Below are 15,650 nucleotides of genomic sequence, written 5' to 3'. Positions count from 1 at the left end.
CTACCTGCTTCTGCAGGCACCACACCAAAGAGATTTGTGCCCTAGGGAGACAGAGAAAATAATCCAAGCCTCTTAGGTAGCTGCTTAGGGAGAAAGCTCTGCCCTTCAGTGTGCCTACCACCATGGCAGAGGTTAATTGCAGATGCTTAGGCTGACTGCCAGCCCCACTCACCACTGAGCCCACCACAGCTGCAGCTGGGCCTCTCAACAGCATGAGCTGTAAACTCTGCTTAGGGCACCCACATTAGGTGAAGCAGGTCATTTTAGCCAGCTGGGGTAAAGGCCAGCCCTATCCACCAGCATGCCCACAGTGATTGTGGCACAACCAATATGGGAGGTTTGATGCAACCCACAAAGGGGATACCCCTGGAGAACTGGTATGGTTGACCAGTGGGGATTATGCCATTGGGAACCATAGGACCTTTTCTACACAAGGCCACTACTTTCAGAAGTAGGAGTCAGCTGACCTACCCTAATACATAGAAACAAATACAGAGAGTTAGACAAAATGAAGGAACAGCAGAATATGTCCCAAATGAAAAATCACAGAAAAAGAGCTGAATGAAATAGAAGTAAGGAAAATGCCTGACACAGAGTTCAAAGTAATGGTCGTAAAGATACTCACTGGACTTGGGAGAAGAATGAATGAATGGACTCAGTAAGAACTTCAACAAAGAGATAGAAAAAATAAAAAACCAGTTAGAGCTGAAAAATAACAATAACGGATGGGGTGCCTGGGTGGCTCAGTGGGTTAGGCCTCTGTCTTTAGCTCAGGTCATGATCTCAGGGTCCTGGGATTGAGCCCTGCATCGGGCTCTCTGCTCAACAGGGAGCCTGCTTACCCCTACCCCCCGCCTGCCTCTCTGCCTACTTGTGATCTCTCTCTGTCAAATAAATAAATAAAATAAAATAAAAATACAATAACTGAAATGAAGAATACTTTAAAAGGAGTCAACAGCCAGATTAGAGGGTATGGATCAGCAGTCTGGAAGAAGGGTAATGGAAAACAACCAAGGTGAACAGCCAAAAGAAAAGAGGAAAATAAAATACAAGAATAGGTCAAGGGAACTCTGTGACATCAGCATATATAATAACATTCACATTATAGGGATCCCAGAAAGAGAAGGGAGCAAAGGGACCAAAAGACATATCTGAATAAATATTAGCTGAAAAATCTCTCTAATCTGGGAAAGGAAAAAGACCTCTAGGTTCAAGAAGCACAGAAATTCCCAAATAAGATGAACCCAAGAAGGGCCACACCAAAACACATAATAATAAAAATGGCAAAAATTAATGATAAAGATCATTTTTAAAACAGAAGAGAGAATAGTTATATATAGGGAAACCCCATAAGAATGTCTGCTCAGTTTTCAGCAGAAACTCTGTAGGGTAGAAGCGAGTGGATGATATACTCAAAGTGCTGAAAGAAAACATTACAACCATGGATACTCTTCACCTAGATTGTCATTCAGAATTGAAAAGTAGAGTTTCCCAAACAAAAGTTAAAGGAGTTCATCACCAGTAAACCAGCCTTAGAAGAAATGTTAAGCAGCATTCTTTAAGTAGGAAGAAAGGGCCATAAGTGAAAGAAAATTATGAAAGGAAAAAATTTCACAGGTAAAAACCAACATCTAATAAAGGTAGTAGATTCACCACTAATAAAGCCAGGGGAGGTTAAAAGCAATTGTATCTAAAAATTTTAGTCAAAGGATACACAAAAAGATGTAAATAAAATATGACATACATAACATGTGGAGGAGAGTATAGAAGCTTAGTGCTTTTAGAATGTGTTCAAATTTAAGTGACCATTAATTTAATATAGACTGCTATACACAGAGTGTTAGGGGCACCTGGGTGGCTCAGCCGCTAAGCATCTCCCTTCGGCTCAGGTCACGATCCCAGGGTCCTGGAATTGAACCCCATATTGGACTCCCTGCTCAGCAGGAAGCCTGCTTCTCCCTCTCCCACTCCCCATGCTTGTGTTCCCTCTCTTGCTGTGTCTTTCTCTATCAAATAAATAAATATAAAAATTTTAAGTGTTATATATGAACACAATGCTAACCACAAATCAAAAACCTATAATAGATACACAAAAAATAAAGAGAAAGAAGTCCAAACATAATAATGACTCAGACATCAAGAAGAATGAAAACCTGCCGTTTTTGACAGCATGGATGGAGCTAAAGGGTATTATGCTAAGTGAAATAAGTCAGACAGAAATACCACATGATTTTGCTTACATGAGGACTCTAAAAAACACAACTCTCAAGCCAAAAATACAGAGAACAAACTGGCTGTTGCTGGATGGGAGATGGGTGGTGCAATGGGAAAAATTGGCAAAGCAAATTCAGAGGGCAAACTTCTAGTTATAAAGTCAGTCCCTCATGGAAATGGAAAGTACAGTATAGGGAATATATTTCATAGTATTGTAACAATATGGTGTGGTAACAAATGAAGACTGGTTATTGTGATAAGGGTAAAAAAGGAAGTCCGCAGTCACTATGGAGGAGAATTTGGTCATACTTAACAGAAGCTTATAAGCATTTACCCTTTGACCTAGCAGTTTCACATCTAGTAATTTTTCCAGAGGAAACACCTCTACAAATCATTTTTGCAGAATATGCTTAGGAACTATAAACCAGAAACAAATGGTAAGTGGGTGGTGGGTATGGTTGGAGGGGGATAAGGAAGGAAATGGGACTTTCCTGAGTATTCTTTTATATATGGTTTTGACTTTAAACCATGTAAATATTTTTCATATTCAATTACATGAAATGAAAACAAAGCAAATCCTATAATTGAATGTACAAAGAGCAACTAATAAAAACAAGTTGGTTACATAAACAAAGTAAAAAAAAAGATAGTTTGGTAACTTAAGACAGTGCTCTGTACATGGTAGTGGGATATGTTGTAAGGACAAAAAGAGTGGGAAAGACATGTTGCTCTTTATTTCATTGTTAGTTATTGGCAATGGTCCTGTGTATTAAGTCAGAAGCTATTTAATATGTATTTGAGTCAGGGGCGCCTGGGTGGCTCAGTAGGTTAAAGCCTCTGCCTCCGGCTCAGGTCTTGATCCCAGGGTCCTGGGATGGAGCCCTCTGTTGGGCTCTCTGCTCAGCAGGGAGCCTGCTTCTCTGCCTACTTGTGATCTCTGTCAAATAAATAAATAAATAAATCTTTTTAAAACATCTATGTATTAGAGCCAGGATAATAAATAAATCAACATACTAATGTGATTGGGAACGAGGTTCTAACTTTGGGAGAAGGGAGATAAAAATATGGAATGAGGTGAAGTGAAAGGAAGAATCATGTGATGTTAGCTTTGAATTGGAGGTTATCAGTATAAACTCTTGATAAAAAAATTAATTTCCAGCCCCATCTCCTGAAAGGGCCTAGACAGTGACACCTCAGTGTAACATGTACCTTGAGCTCAGTTGTTGCTTTCTAAATACCATTTTTTCAATAAAAGGTAGGATTCCTTGAAAAAAATGACTCTGGGTCGATAGAAGTTCAAGATGCCATAAAGCAAACAAGCACTTTTAGAGACTGAGACCTGTCAAGAGGATACAGGAGCTAGCTTGAAGGAATTCTGACAAGAGGAATTTGGGGGAAAAATCGGGCATTCAAAAGAATAATGATGGTGCTGGATTATAACACACTGCATAAAAAGTCAAAATATATTTCCTGAACAAGAAAAAAACCTGCCAGTTCATGAAAGCAGAGTGAATCCTGGAATTAGAAAAATCATTGTTTTCCCATTATGGTAATTGATTCAGGCAAGGATGATAAATGGATGATAAACCATGAGATGAAACTATGTTGCAGAACAGCATAGTCTAACAGTCTCAGGGAGAAGGTACCCCTGAGGCAGAGAAGTATGGCACACACCTCAATCGAATGATCTAGCTTCACATGAGCAGTAAGAAGGCAAACTGACATAATGGGATCCAGAATCTAGATAGTATTTCTGTGAAAAATGTTTATGCTGAGGACAGTTACTATAAGAGGCCATCAGCATCCTGACTCAAGACATAAAAAATGGGGTGCCTGTGTGACTCCATGGGTTAAGCCTCTGCCTCTGGCTCAGGTCATGATTTCAGGGTCCTGGGATAGAGTCCACATCCGGCTCTCTGCTCGGCAGGGAGCCTGCTTCCTCCTCTCTCTCTCTCTGCCTACCTCACTGTCTACCTGTAATCTCAGCCAAATAAATAAATTTCTACAAAAAAAAAAAAAAAGACATAAAAAATGTTGGAGATCGGTGTACCCTAAAAATAGGTAAACTACAGACATGTTTTAAAGTAAAATTTCCTTATTTTCACTTTCAGATATAACCTTAATTTTTACCCAAGTAATGAAGGTACATGTTCAAAAGGATTACCTAGTTGGGTCAGCACTTTAAAAAAAAAAAGAAAGAAAGAAAGAAAGAAAAAGTCCCCTTTTCCTGCCTGCTCCTCACAGGCAACTTCAGTTCCTTTTGCTGACTGTACTAACCTTCACACCTCTGGTGACTTCCTCACTACACACTCAGCGTTTCTCACTTAGAGCATTAGCTGTTTACTTCCCAAAGGGAAGGTGATCACCCAGGCCTCTCCGTCTTGCTGGGAAGCCCCACTACCACCATCGCTATATCCGTGCACTCTTCGAGGCCCTGTGCTATCGGTATCACCAAGCATGTTTAGAACAGTATCCAGTGTTCACGTAAGCAGGACTCTGCAGAAACCATCCATAGCTAGCCAGTGTTGTGTGTCTATTACAGTTGCATTTCCTTTCCTGAACATTTTTGTTTTCCTTTTGTCTTTTTTATTTCTTTATATTTATCACTAATTCAACCATAAACTCTTACCTATTCTGTAAATCTCTTCAGGTACACTCAAAGGAATTTGGAAGGTCCATCTTCTAGAAATTTCTCCCACAGCCATATGCCCTGCTAATTTAGATGGTGTGATATACACAAAAATGTATAGCTCACTGGACTTCAAGGTGAACACCCTTGTAATTGCCACTCAGATAAAGAACTAGGCCTCTGCCCCATACAGCCCTTCTGTGTGATGTCTCCATCCCCAGCTCCTCTCCCCCAAGTAGCATGGCTCATAGAATAGTCACTTTCTTGTATTTCTGAAAGATCATTTTATCACCCAAATGTGTATCCCTGCAGACTTCAGTCTTACTCTTTTAAAAAAATTGTGTTGTGTTTTTTTTTTAATAGTCATCCCAACATGGGGTTCAAACTCATAACCCTGAGATAAAACCTAAACTGACATTAAGAGTTGGACACTCAAACAACTGAGCTATACAGGTGCCTCTGAGATGGCTTAAGTCTCTTTTTTGCTCCGTAGATTACTTCTCCATTCCCCATTCCCCTGTTCTTCTGTTGAAGAACTGAACCATTTGACCTTCAGAATTTTCCACAGTGTGACTTTTGCTGATTACATGTTCATAGTACCACCCATTAGGTCCCTCTGTCCTCTCTTTCTTTCCTTTTTTAAAAACAGCTTTATTGAGGCCCCTGGGTCGCTCAGTCATAAAGCATCTGCCTTTTGCTCAAGTCATGATCCCAGGGTGCTGAGATCAAGCCCCGTGTTGCCTGCTTCTCCTTCTCCCACTCCCCTTGCTTGTGTTCCCTCTTTCGCTGTATCTTTTCTCTGTCAAATAAATAAATAAAATCTTTTATAAAAATCAGCTTTATTGAAGTATAACTAATATACAATAACACATCCTTACTTGTACTCGTTTGATACTTTCTGCCATGGTCTGCACCCACGAGAAGAAAATAAATACTGCTATCGCCCCCCCAAAAGTTCCTTATGCCCCTTTGTAATTTCTCCCTGTTGCCCCTCCCTGTTTCCTTTGCAACCGAGGATCTGCTTTCCTTATTATAGGCAAGTTTGCATTTTCTAAGATTTTATATAAATGGAATCATGCAATGTGCATTCTTTTTCTTTTGCCCTGGCCTCTTTCGTTCAGCATAATGATTTTGAGATTATCCCTGTTGCAAATTTTGGTACTTTCTTCCTTTTTTATTGCTGAGTGATATTCCATTGTGTGGATAGACTGCTGTTCGTCTATTCAGTCGTTGATAGAAATTTGGACTGCTTTCAGTTTGTGTCCTCTGTACTTCTTTCAGATTGGCAGCTGATCTGGAGATTTTGACCAGACTCAGCGTCAGTCTATAGGAGACACAGAATGTCTGGGTTCTCTCCTGTTGTGAGATGATAGCAATAGTTGCTTAAGGTTTACACCTATTAATTCATGGGTGGGAGCCTGGGGAAGAAGGGCTGGTTGCAGAATGATGGAATTCTAAGTCTGCAGTTTATTTCTCATTTTAATTTATTTCTCATTTCTCATTTTTAAGTTGGAACACTCTTTAAAGCGCTACTTTTTGGAAGAGGGTGGTGGGGTATGGACATTGGGGAGGGTATGCACTATGGTGAGTGCTGCGAAGTGTGTAAACCTGGCAATTTACAGACCTGTACCCCTTGGGCTAAAAATACATTATATGTTTATAAAAAATTTTTAAATTTTTAAGTTAAAAAATAATAAATAAGTAAATAAAGCGCTACTTTGCCTCATCTGCTACTTGGTTGTCCAGTGGTACATCTCCTATGGGGTAGGGTAAATGCTTTATTCTTTCCCTTAATTTACCTGTTTTTAAGATATCCACCTCAGCTCTCATTTCTTTGAATGAAACCTGTTGTTTTTATTTTTCTGTTGGAAAAACTGGTTATCTCTTTGTTGCCTTTGTTTTGAAATTTCCAAGGATGTCTGTTTTCTTCCATCAAGGTGGGCACTGATGGACTCTAAGTCTTGAAAAACAGTCCTAGAAAATGCTGGAGTCTTTTCTTTTATTTCTTCCCCTCCTGTTGGTTCTTTTTCTGTGACACCCATTATTGAGATTTTGCACCTGCTGGGTTAGTTCTCTCATGTTGCTCTTTATCTTTTTCTAAATTTTGGGGGGAATTTCCTGAATTTTCTAACTTTTATGTTCAGCTTATCATTTCTGCCATGATCATATTTTTACTTTCCAAGAGTACTTTCTCGTTTTCTGTTGTTATTTTAAATAGTCTCTCTTCTTGTTTCATGGATGTAGTATTTCCTTCCTGAAAACAGTGAGTTTCTAAATCAGGTTTTCTCCTAATGTTGAATGCATCTCTTTCCTCCAAGTTGTCTATTTCTTCTTGTGGGTTTGACTTTTCGTAGTAGAGATTTTCTTTGAATGTCTGATGATCTTTGGATATGTAGTTCATATTGATCAATAGGGCATTATCTAGGCTATTTCCTTAGGGAAGACTCAAGGTCAGTACCGTCAGATATTTTTGTGATAATGGTATTCAAAAATCCAAGTGGGGAAAAGAAGACTGGAGAGGTCTCAACTTTTAATATGTGTGTTTTTCCTTGATCTCCCTCTTTTTCAGCATGGTATCCCTCCATTTTCAAGACTTTCCAGAGTTCAGCCGGAGACCACCTAAATTTTACTCTTGCTGGAGGAGAAAACCTCTTATTCCATGGAGAGGCAGTCATCTGTTGCACTGAGACAGGGAAAGGATCTGGGATCTAATTGTTTGTCATTTGCATCCAATCCTGTTTTTAGCCCCACCTTTGCGTCCCTTTCCAAACTGACCTGAGCCAGCAATTCCTGAGCATTTTGCAGGCTCTGAGGTAGAAATTAGGTTGCACTGTGCCTGCTCACCTGCTAGCTTTCTTCAGTCTGATATCAGTATGTGTGGTTCATTTGGGGATTTTATTAAAAATGCAGATTGAGAGATGCCTGATGGTTAAACTTCTGTCTTTGGCTCAGGTCATGAGTCCAGGGTCCTAGGAATGAGCCCCACATTGGGCTCCCAGCTTGGCCAGGAGTCTGTTTCTCCCTCTCCCTCCGCCTCTCTCCCTGCTTGTGCTGTCTCTCAAATGAATGAATAAAATCTTCTTAAAAATAAATAAATGAAGATGCAGATTGATTCAGTAGGTCCAAGTTGGAGCCTGAAATTTTGTATTTATAACAAGTTTCTAGGTGATGCTGATGCCCCTGCCTCTCAGACCACACTGCATGTGGCAGGATGCTGTCATTCAACACTTGGCCATTCATTTTCCAGCCTCTGGACTGTTTTTGTGGTTTTTTTCCCCTGGTGTCTGCTATAAATTCTTTCATTGTTGGATGTTTTTGTCTTTAAAAAATTGATGAGAAATTTCAGACATACCTACAAAGAAACAGAATAACTATTAATTAACCTGTGGTCAGTCTTGCCTCATCTATACTCCCATCAACTCCCTCCCCAGCCAGACACATATTCTGTTATTTCAAAGAAAATTCCAGAGAATATTACTCATCTGTAAATAATTCAGTATGTAGTTTTACAGGTTTTGAATTACCATAGAAATTGTTTAGGGCTGCCACCTTCTTGGCATGTCCTTGCGTGATCTTTCCTCTCTGTGCACCCAGCCCCAGGGTCTCTTGTGTGCATCCAAATCTCCTTCTTATAAGGATACCAGTAAGATTGGATTAGGTAACCCCCCACAGGTGGCCTCATTTCATTTTAATTATCTCTTTAAAGGCCTTATATTCAAATACAGTCACATTCTGAGATACTAGAGATTAGGGCTTCAACATAAGAATTTGGGGGACCACAGTTCAGCTATCGCAAAATACCATTATGATGCTAAAAATTAATAACTCATTAATACCCTCAAATTTCTAGGCAGTATTCTAATTTCCAGTTGTCTTATAAATGTAATTCTTTTTTAAAGATTTTATTTATTTATTAGAGCAAGACAGCGGACACAAGCAGGAGAAGCAGCACGGAGAGGGAGAAGCAGGCTCCCCGCTGAGCAGAGAGCTGGATGTGGGACTCCATCCCAGGACCCTGGGATCATGACCTGAGCCCAAGGCAGACACTCAACCAACTGAGCCACCCCGGTACCCCATAAATGTACTTGTTTGTTTTGTTGAATTCAGATAAGTCTTACACATTGCACTTAGTTGATGTATTTGAAATCTCATTTAATCATTTGTTATTGATACAGTTTATTGAACATACAAGTTGTTTGTCCCAGAGAGTTGACCTCCATCTGGATTTTGCTTACTGTGTCTCCTGGGGCTATGTAACTTGTTCTTTTGTCCTCTGTTTTTTTGTAAGTAAGTAGTTGAATCTGCAGGCTTGCTCGGGTTCTATTCTCAGCAAGTCTACTTTCTAGATGGTGGTACATCCTTCCTTCTCGGATGTTAGTAGCTACTGATGATCATTGGCTACCTCCATTAATACATCAGGAGTTACAGAATGGTGATTTTCAAATTTTATTATTCCTTATTCATTTATTAGCGTGCTTCTATAAAAGTAAACATCCCCTCACTATTCTGTCACCTAGTGGTACAGTTAGTTTAAAAATAAAAAAGAAGAGGGCACCTGGATGGCTCAGTGGGTTAAAACCTCTGCCTTTGGCTCAGGTCATGATCTCAGGGTCCTGGGATCGAGCCCCGAATCGGGCTCTCTGCACAGCGGGGAGCCTGCTTCTTTCCCACCCCCCACCTGCCTCTCTGCCTACTTGTGATCTCTCTCTCTGTCAAATAAATCTTAAAAAAAAAAAAAAAAAAGAAAAGAAAAGGCAGGAAAAATACCTGTTAAAAATACCAGTTTAAAACATAGTGACTTGTTTCCCTCGTGTCCTCACGTGACAAATTAGGTTTGTTTATTTGTTTTAGAATCTGGTATAGACTCAATTTACTGTTAGTTTTGTGGCATTAGGAGAGCAAGTAGAGGTAATTGCATTTGTTCAAACTGTCATCTTTCATTGGAAGTCATGTCATAATTTATATACCCAATTTCTTATTGTTGGATATTTAAATGAATTCTGGGCTTTCACTTGTATATCCAGTACTGTGAGATGACCATCCTTAAAAATAAATCCACTCATTTTCAGGGTACAGTTTGAATTTTGAAAAACATATTCTTTTGTTGAACCACCACCTCAATCCAAATATAGAACATTTGCATCTCTACAGAAAGTTCCCTGGTGCCCCTTTGCCCCAGCCTGGCCCCACATTTCCACAGACAGTCTGCCTGGCTCATGGATTTCTTTTGCTATTCTGAAATTCCATGGAATCTTGCCGTCTGTACTCTTTTGTGTCAGGTTCTTTTCATTCAGTGCATTTCTGAGATCTATGCCTGTGCAGCATATATCCTTTTTATTCATTCCTTCTTATTGCTGAGAAGTACATTATATGGGTACACTACAATTTGTTTATTCATCCTCCTATTGGTGGACATATGAAACATTTCCAGATTGAACCCATGGTGAACAAAGCTGCTACACACATTGGTGTGCACATTCTCTGGACATCTGTTTTCATTTCTCTTGGGTAAATAGCTAGGAGTGGGATTACTGGATGAAATGGTAATTGATGTTTAACATTGTCAGAAAGCTCCAGAGTGCTTGAGCAGTGTTTGAGCGGTCTGGTCATTCTGCTTCCTGGCCACACACATCCAGGCAGTCTTCTCAATATTGCTGTTGTAGTGGTGTGTGGAAGCAGCGCATTGTGGTTTGCGTTTGCATTTGTGTCTGCTCAGTGTGTCTGTTTAAATCTTTGGCCCATTTTGCTAATGGACTAATTATCTTACTGAGTTTAAGAGTCCTTTCACATTCTGGATTCAAGTCATTGGTCTCATATTTATTGTATTTTCTCCCAGTCTGTAGCTTTCCTTTTCTTCTTCTTATAACTGTGCTTTTAAAGAGAAGTATTTCTTTTTTAACAAGCCCGCCTTTTCAATGTATGTGTGGATGTCCTAAGAAAAGCTTTGCCTACTTGAGTGGATTGGCTAGGATTCCCCCAAAATCCACGTCCACCTGGAATGCGGCCGTTTTTGGAAATGTTTTTTTTGCAGATATAATTAAGGGGAGGTCATGTAGGATTAAATTAAGGTGGACCCTAAATCCAGTAGTGTCCTTACAGAAAGAGGAGAGGACACAGAGAGACACCGTAGAAGGCCCTGGAAAGACAGAGACAGAGGCAGAGGTGGGTGGTGTCCCGGAGGCCACGGAGTGCCAGCAGCCAGCAGAAGCTGCAAGAGGTGGGTAAGGATTCTCCTCCAGGGCTTCAAAGGGAGTGTGTCTTGGTTGACACTTTTGTCTTCTGGCTGCTAGAACTGTGAGAATAAATTCCTGTTGTTTTGAGCCACCCGGTGGTTAATTTGTTATGGCAAGCTGAGGAATTGAATACATCTGCCCAGGGCCACAAAGATTTTCTTTTTTCTTCCAGATATTTTGATTTCATTTCTACATTTTTAAGGGTTTTTTTTTTTTTTAATTTTTAAGTGTTTTAAAGTTTTTATTTAAATTCCAGCTAGTTACTGCGGTATAGTAATAGTTTCGGGTGTGCAGTACAGTGATTCAGCACTTCCAGCAACATCCACTGCTCATCACAAGTGCACGCCCTAATCCCCCGTCACCTGTTTCACCCATCCCCCTGCCCCTCCACACATTTAGTCTTATCAGTTTTGAGTTTATTTGGGGTATGATGCGATGTAATCTTTCCCATATGGATATCCACTCTCCAGCATCATTTTTAGAGGAGGCTGTTCTTTCCCCCATTGAATTATCTTCCTTTTAAAAATCAAGTGACCATAAATATGTGGATTTATTTCTGAATCCTCTTCTGTTATTACACTAATTTATAGGACTATCTTATGTACCCTTATAACCAAGTCTTAAAATCAGGTAGTAGAAGTCCTCTAGCTCTGTTGTTCTTAAAAAACTGGCTCTACTCAGTCCTTTGCATTTCCATATATGTTGTAGAATCAGCTTGCCACTTTCAACAAAAAGATATACTGAGTCTTCCAACCCATGGTATAGATCTTCATTGATTTAGATCTTCAATTTCTTTCTGTATTGTTTAAATTTTTAAATATTGTTTAATTTTCAGAATACTGGGCTTGTGTGAGTTTTGTCAAATTTATCCCAAAATGTTTCCTATTTTTAATGCTAATAAAATGTTCTAATTTCATTTTTCAGTTGTTTATCACTAGTGTCTAGAAATATGATTTTTTAAAAACCTGCAACCTGGCTGCTTGGGTGGCTCAGTTGGTTAAGCGCTGCTTTCAGCTCAGGTCATGATCCCAGGGTGCTGGGATTGAGTCCCACATTGGGCTCCCAGCTCTGCAGAGAGCCTGCTTCTCCCTCTCCCTGTCACTGTGCCTACTTGTGCTATCTCTCTGTCAAATAAATAAATAAAATCTTATAAAAACAAAAACAAAAACAAAACAAGAACCTGCAGCCTTGCTAAATTTACTTGTTACTTTTAGTAGCTTTATTATAGACTCTTTAGATTCTCTAAGTACATGATCCATGATTACAGTTTTACTTCTTTCTTTCAAATCTTCCTGCCCTTTATTTCCTCTTAAGGCCTTATTGCACTGGATAGGGTTTCCAAAAAACTGTTGAGTGTAGGGTGGATCTTGGGGGGGAAATGGCCACTCTTTCATCACTAAGCATGAGGTTAGGTGTAGGTTTTAGGGTTTTCGTAGCTGCTTTTTATCTGGTTGGCAAGTTCCTCCTTACTGTTTGTTTGTGGAAGTTTTAATCATGTTGGATTTTGTCAAATGCTTTATCTGTGTCGATTCAGATGATCATTACAGTTTTTCTCTTTAGTTTTCTTAAAATGTTTTTGCTTTTAGTATCAGGGTGATTCTGATCTTGTAAAAGAAGTTAGGAGGTATTTCTGTGTTCTGTTTCTTCCTTAAATGTTTAGTAGAGTTCATCTAGAGTGATCCTAGAACCTTTGCAGGAAGGTTTGTGGGAACCTAGAACCTTTGTGGGAAGGTTTTAAAATCCAAAATCACTTTCTTTATAGAGATCGTTAGGGATATTTTTTAATGCGATTTGGTCCTTTCAGAAATTTGTGTTCCGGGGCACCTGGGTGGCTCAGTGAGTTAAAGCCTCTGCCTTCAGCTCAGGTTATGATCCCAGGGCCCTTGGATCGAGTCCCTAATCGGGTTCTCTGCTCAGCGGGAAGCCCGCTTCCTCCTCTCTCTCTTTGCCTGTCTCTCCACCTACTTGAGATCTGTCAAATAAATAAAATCTTTAAAAAAAAAAAAAAAAAAAAAAGGAATTTCTGTTCCATGACAGTTATTAAAATTATTCATAGCAGTCCTTATTATCCTTTCAGTGTTTGTATGATGTGTAGTGAGGTCCTCTCTTTCCTAGTTTTAGTAGGTTCTTGCTTTGTTTGGCTGAAGTTTTATCAATTCATTGTTGTTGATGTTGTTGTTCCAAAGAACTAACTTTTGGTTCACTGGTTGTTCTGTTTGTTTTATAAACCTCTAAGAGAGCCTTCCTTTAGTTTACTTTGGGTTTAATTCATTCTTTTTTTAAGGTGGACACTTAGGTCAGTAACTTGAGACCTTCTTTTCCAATACAGACAAATATAAAGAAAATCACAACAAAACAATGTATTGGGAATTAAAACTGAATTTTTATTTTACCAATTTTCTGACATTTGCACTGTTGCTTTTCAAAGTTGTTTTCTACTATAGCTTTTTAAAATTGATAATAATACATGCTGTTAAAAATTTCAAGTTCTGTGGAAATGTGAGGATAGGCAGTAAGAAATAATCACAAAATCCTTGCAGCTTAATATGACAGATTTTTCTCACTTACACTGTACATCCACTGTGAGTCATCAAGGCTTTGCTCCACACAGTCACTCAAGGACCCAGGTTAAAGCCTCCACCATCTCGAGCTGTACCACCTGGAACACATGGCCACTCTATTAGCTGTGGCCGGAGAAGAGAACACTGAAGAGGCTTCTCCTCTGCAATTAAATGCTTGAGCCTCATAACCCTTTGGCTGGAAATACCCACATCATGGGCCCACCTAATTTTAAGGGTCAAGAAACTGAAATCTCCCTGTGGGCCTAGAAGCAGAGAAGTAGGTAGGATTGAGCACTGTAATTCTATACTCCAGGAAAATGAGAGCATCTGTCATTCTACTCTGAGATAATCCTTACTTCCTGTCTTCCTTCCTGGCCTAGATGACCTTCCTTCCTCATGACCAGCCTTATTTTTGGGGTTGGTGGGAATTACTGCTGTAATCTGACTAATCATTGATTCATATTTTATTGTGTTCTACCTTTGAAACTCTTACGTGATTTTTACCAGTATATGAATGAGACTTGGAAAAGAGCAAATCAAGAATTCTTTGCTAGCTTCCTTAACAACATGGAAATTTCAAGTTTCTTTGTAAAACCTTGCTTTAGAGTATCTCTGAAAGACAGGCAAGTAAGTGGTAACCATGGTTACTTGGTTACAGAGTCCCTGCTGAGCTCAACATGGGGCCACAGGGCTCACTCAATCCCAGGAACCTGAGATCATGCCCTAACCAAACTGGATAGTGAGGAGTTTGGGGGTAAAGGGTGTTGAAAGAGCAGGCAGGATGAATTTTCACAGCATATAATTCTATAACTTGACTTTTATACCATGTAAATTGTTTTACCTATTTTAAAAAACAAGTTAAATAAAAACCAGTTTCCTATATTTTCTTAACTTTCTATATTGAATTTCATTATACTATAAATGAATGAAAACATGTTTCTTTAAGTTATCAGAGTTGAGGGACATTTTGTTTTTTTAACTGAACTTTGACATATCAAGCAAGGACCATATTTTGAAAAGTTTATGTATACTTACCTTTTGAAGGAATAAAATTACATTATCCACATAGATTAGTCCTTCGGGTGTCAGTAATCAATACAGTTACTTTTATTTTGAATGTCACCTTTTCAGAATTTTTTCACATATATAAATTGGGTCCCTTTCTTCATTTCCAGTTGTGAGTCAAGCCATAATGTCCCTTACTGAAGAATATGAGCTTTGAATTCAGACCTGAGCTTGAACTTCAGCTCCAACATTTATCAGTCATCCGCCCTCAGGAAATGTGCTTTACCCCTGCATCTGTTTCCTCATGGGGAAAAATATTTACCTTTTGGGGATTGTTGTAAAGGTGATTAGATAAAAGGTATGTAAACCCCTGAACAAGGCTCAGTACGTGATTTCTACTGTAGGTTTTCTCCATTCATTGGGATCAGCGAATCTAGTTGCAGTACTAATTCTATTTTCTGTACAAGAGTAGACCAGAATGTTAACTCTGCTCCTCTTTAAATACTTGCGTTTAATGCAAACGGTTCTGTCAGACTTCTGAGACGGTATAACACAACTCTTTGATTATAATAGTATGTATTTTTATTCTCGAGCTCTCATGATGTAACACAGGACTTTGCAAAAGCTGCATGATGTGTGATACCACAGCTGGTACAGAGGAGACATTCAGCTGCCTGCTATTGAGCTGAACACCAAAGCAGCTTGTGAAATGTGAAAAATGCCCCCTGCTCACTAAATTTTTCCTTTTGGGAAAATACAATAATTTTTCATTTAAAAAAAATGTTACTTATGTTACATGGCACTAGTGTCAAAAGGTCCTGAAACCAAATAGTTTGAGAACCACTAGTTTAGACTCTGAAGCCTAAGGGCAGAAACTGCAATGCCAGCAAGACTTGTTTAAATAGATGCCATGTGATATGTACCCATGTCTCGGGGTCTTTGGGGGCTTCCACCTAAATGTATCCCATCTTCTTATCCCTGGAAAAAAAGAATATAAGCAGTTAATTA

General features: G+C 39.2%; 1 protein-coding gene across 6 annotated transcripts in view; it reads left to right on the top strand.

Moving 5' to 3' along the window:
• GPR160 (G protein-coupled receptor 160) overlaps positions 1-15,650 on the top strand; it is an 82,288-nt gene that overhangs the window by 21,747 nt on the left and 44,891 nt on the right. For 4 of the 6 annotated variants that reach the window (XR_009351020.1, XR_009351019.1, XM_059163510.1 and 1 more), the window contains exon 3: positions 14,813-15,000. The exons of 1 other annotated variant lie outside the window; for it this stretch is intronic. The gene's annotated coding sequence lies outside the window, so the exon portion shown is untranslated. Of the gene's footprint in view, positions 1-10,983; positions 11,061-14,812; positions 15,001-15,650 lie in introns of those variants that run through there. One more of the 6 variants, XM_059163512.1, reaches the window with a different exon arrangement.

Source organism: Mustela lutreola, chromosome 2 (genome assembly GCF_030435805.1).
Source record: "Mustela lutreola isolate mMusLut2 chromosome 2, mMusLut2.pri, whole genome shotgun sequence".
Lineage (NCBI taxonomy): Eukaryota > Metazoa > Chordata > Mammalia > Carnivora > Mustelidae > Mustela > Mustela lutreola.
Note: the sequence above shows the minus strand (reverse complement) of the source record. Positions and strands in the feature narration are given on the sequence as shown.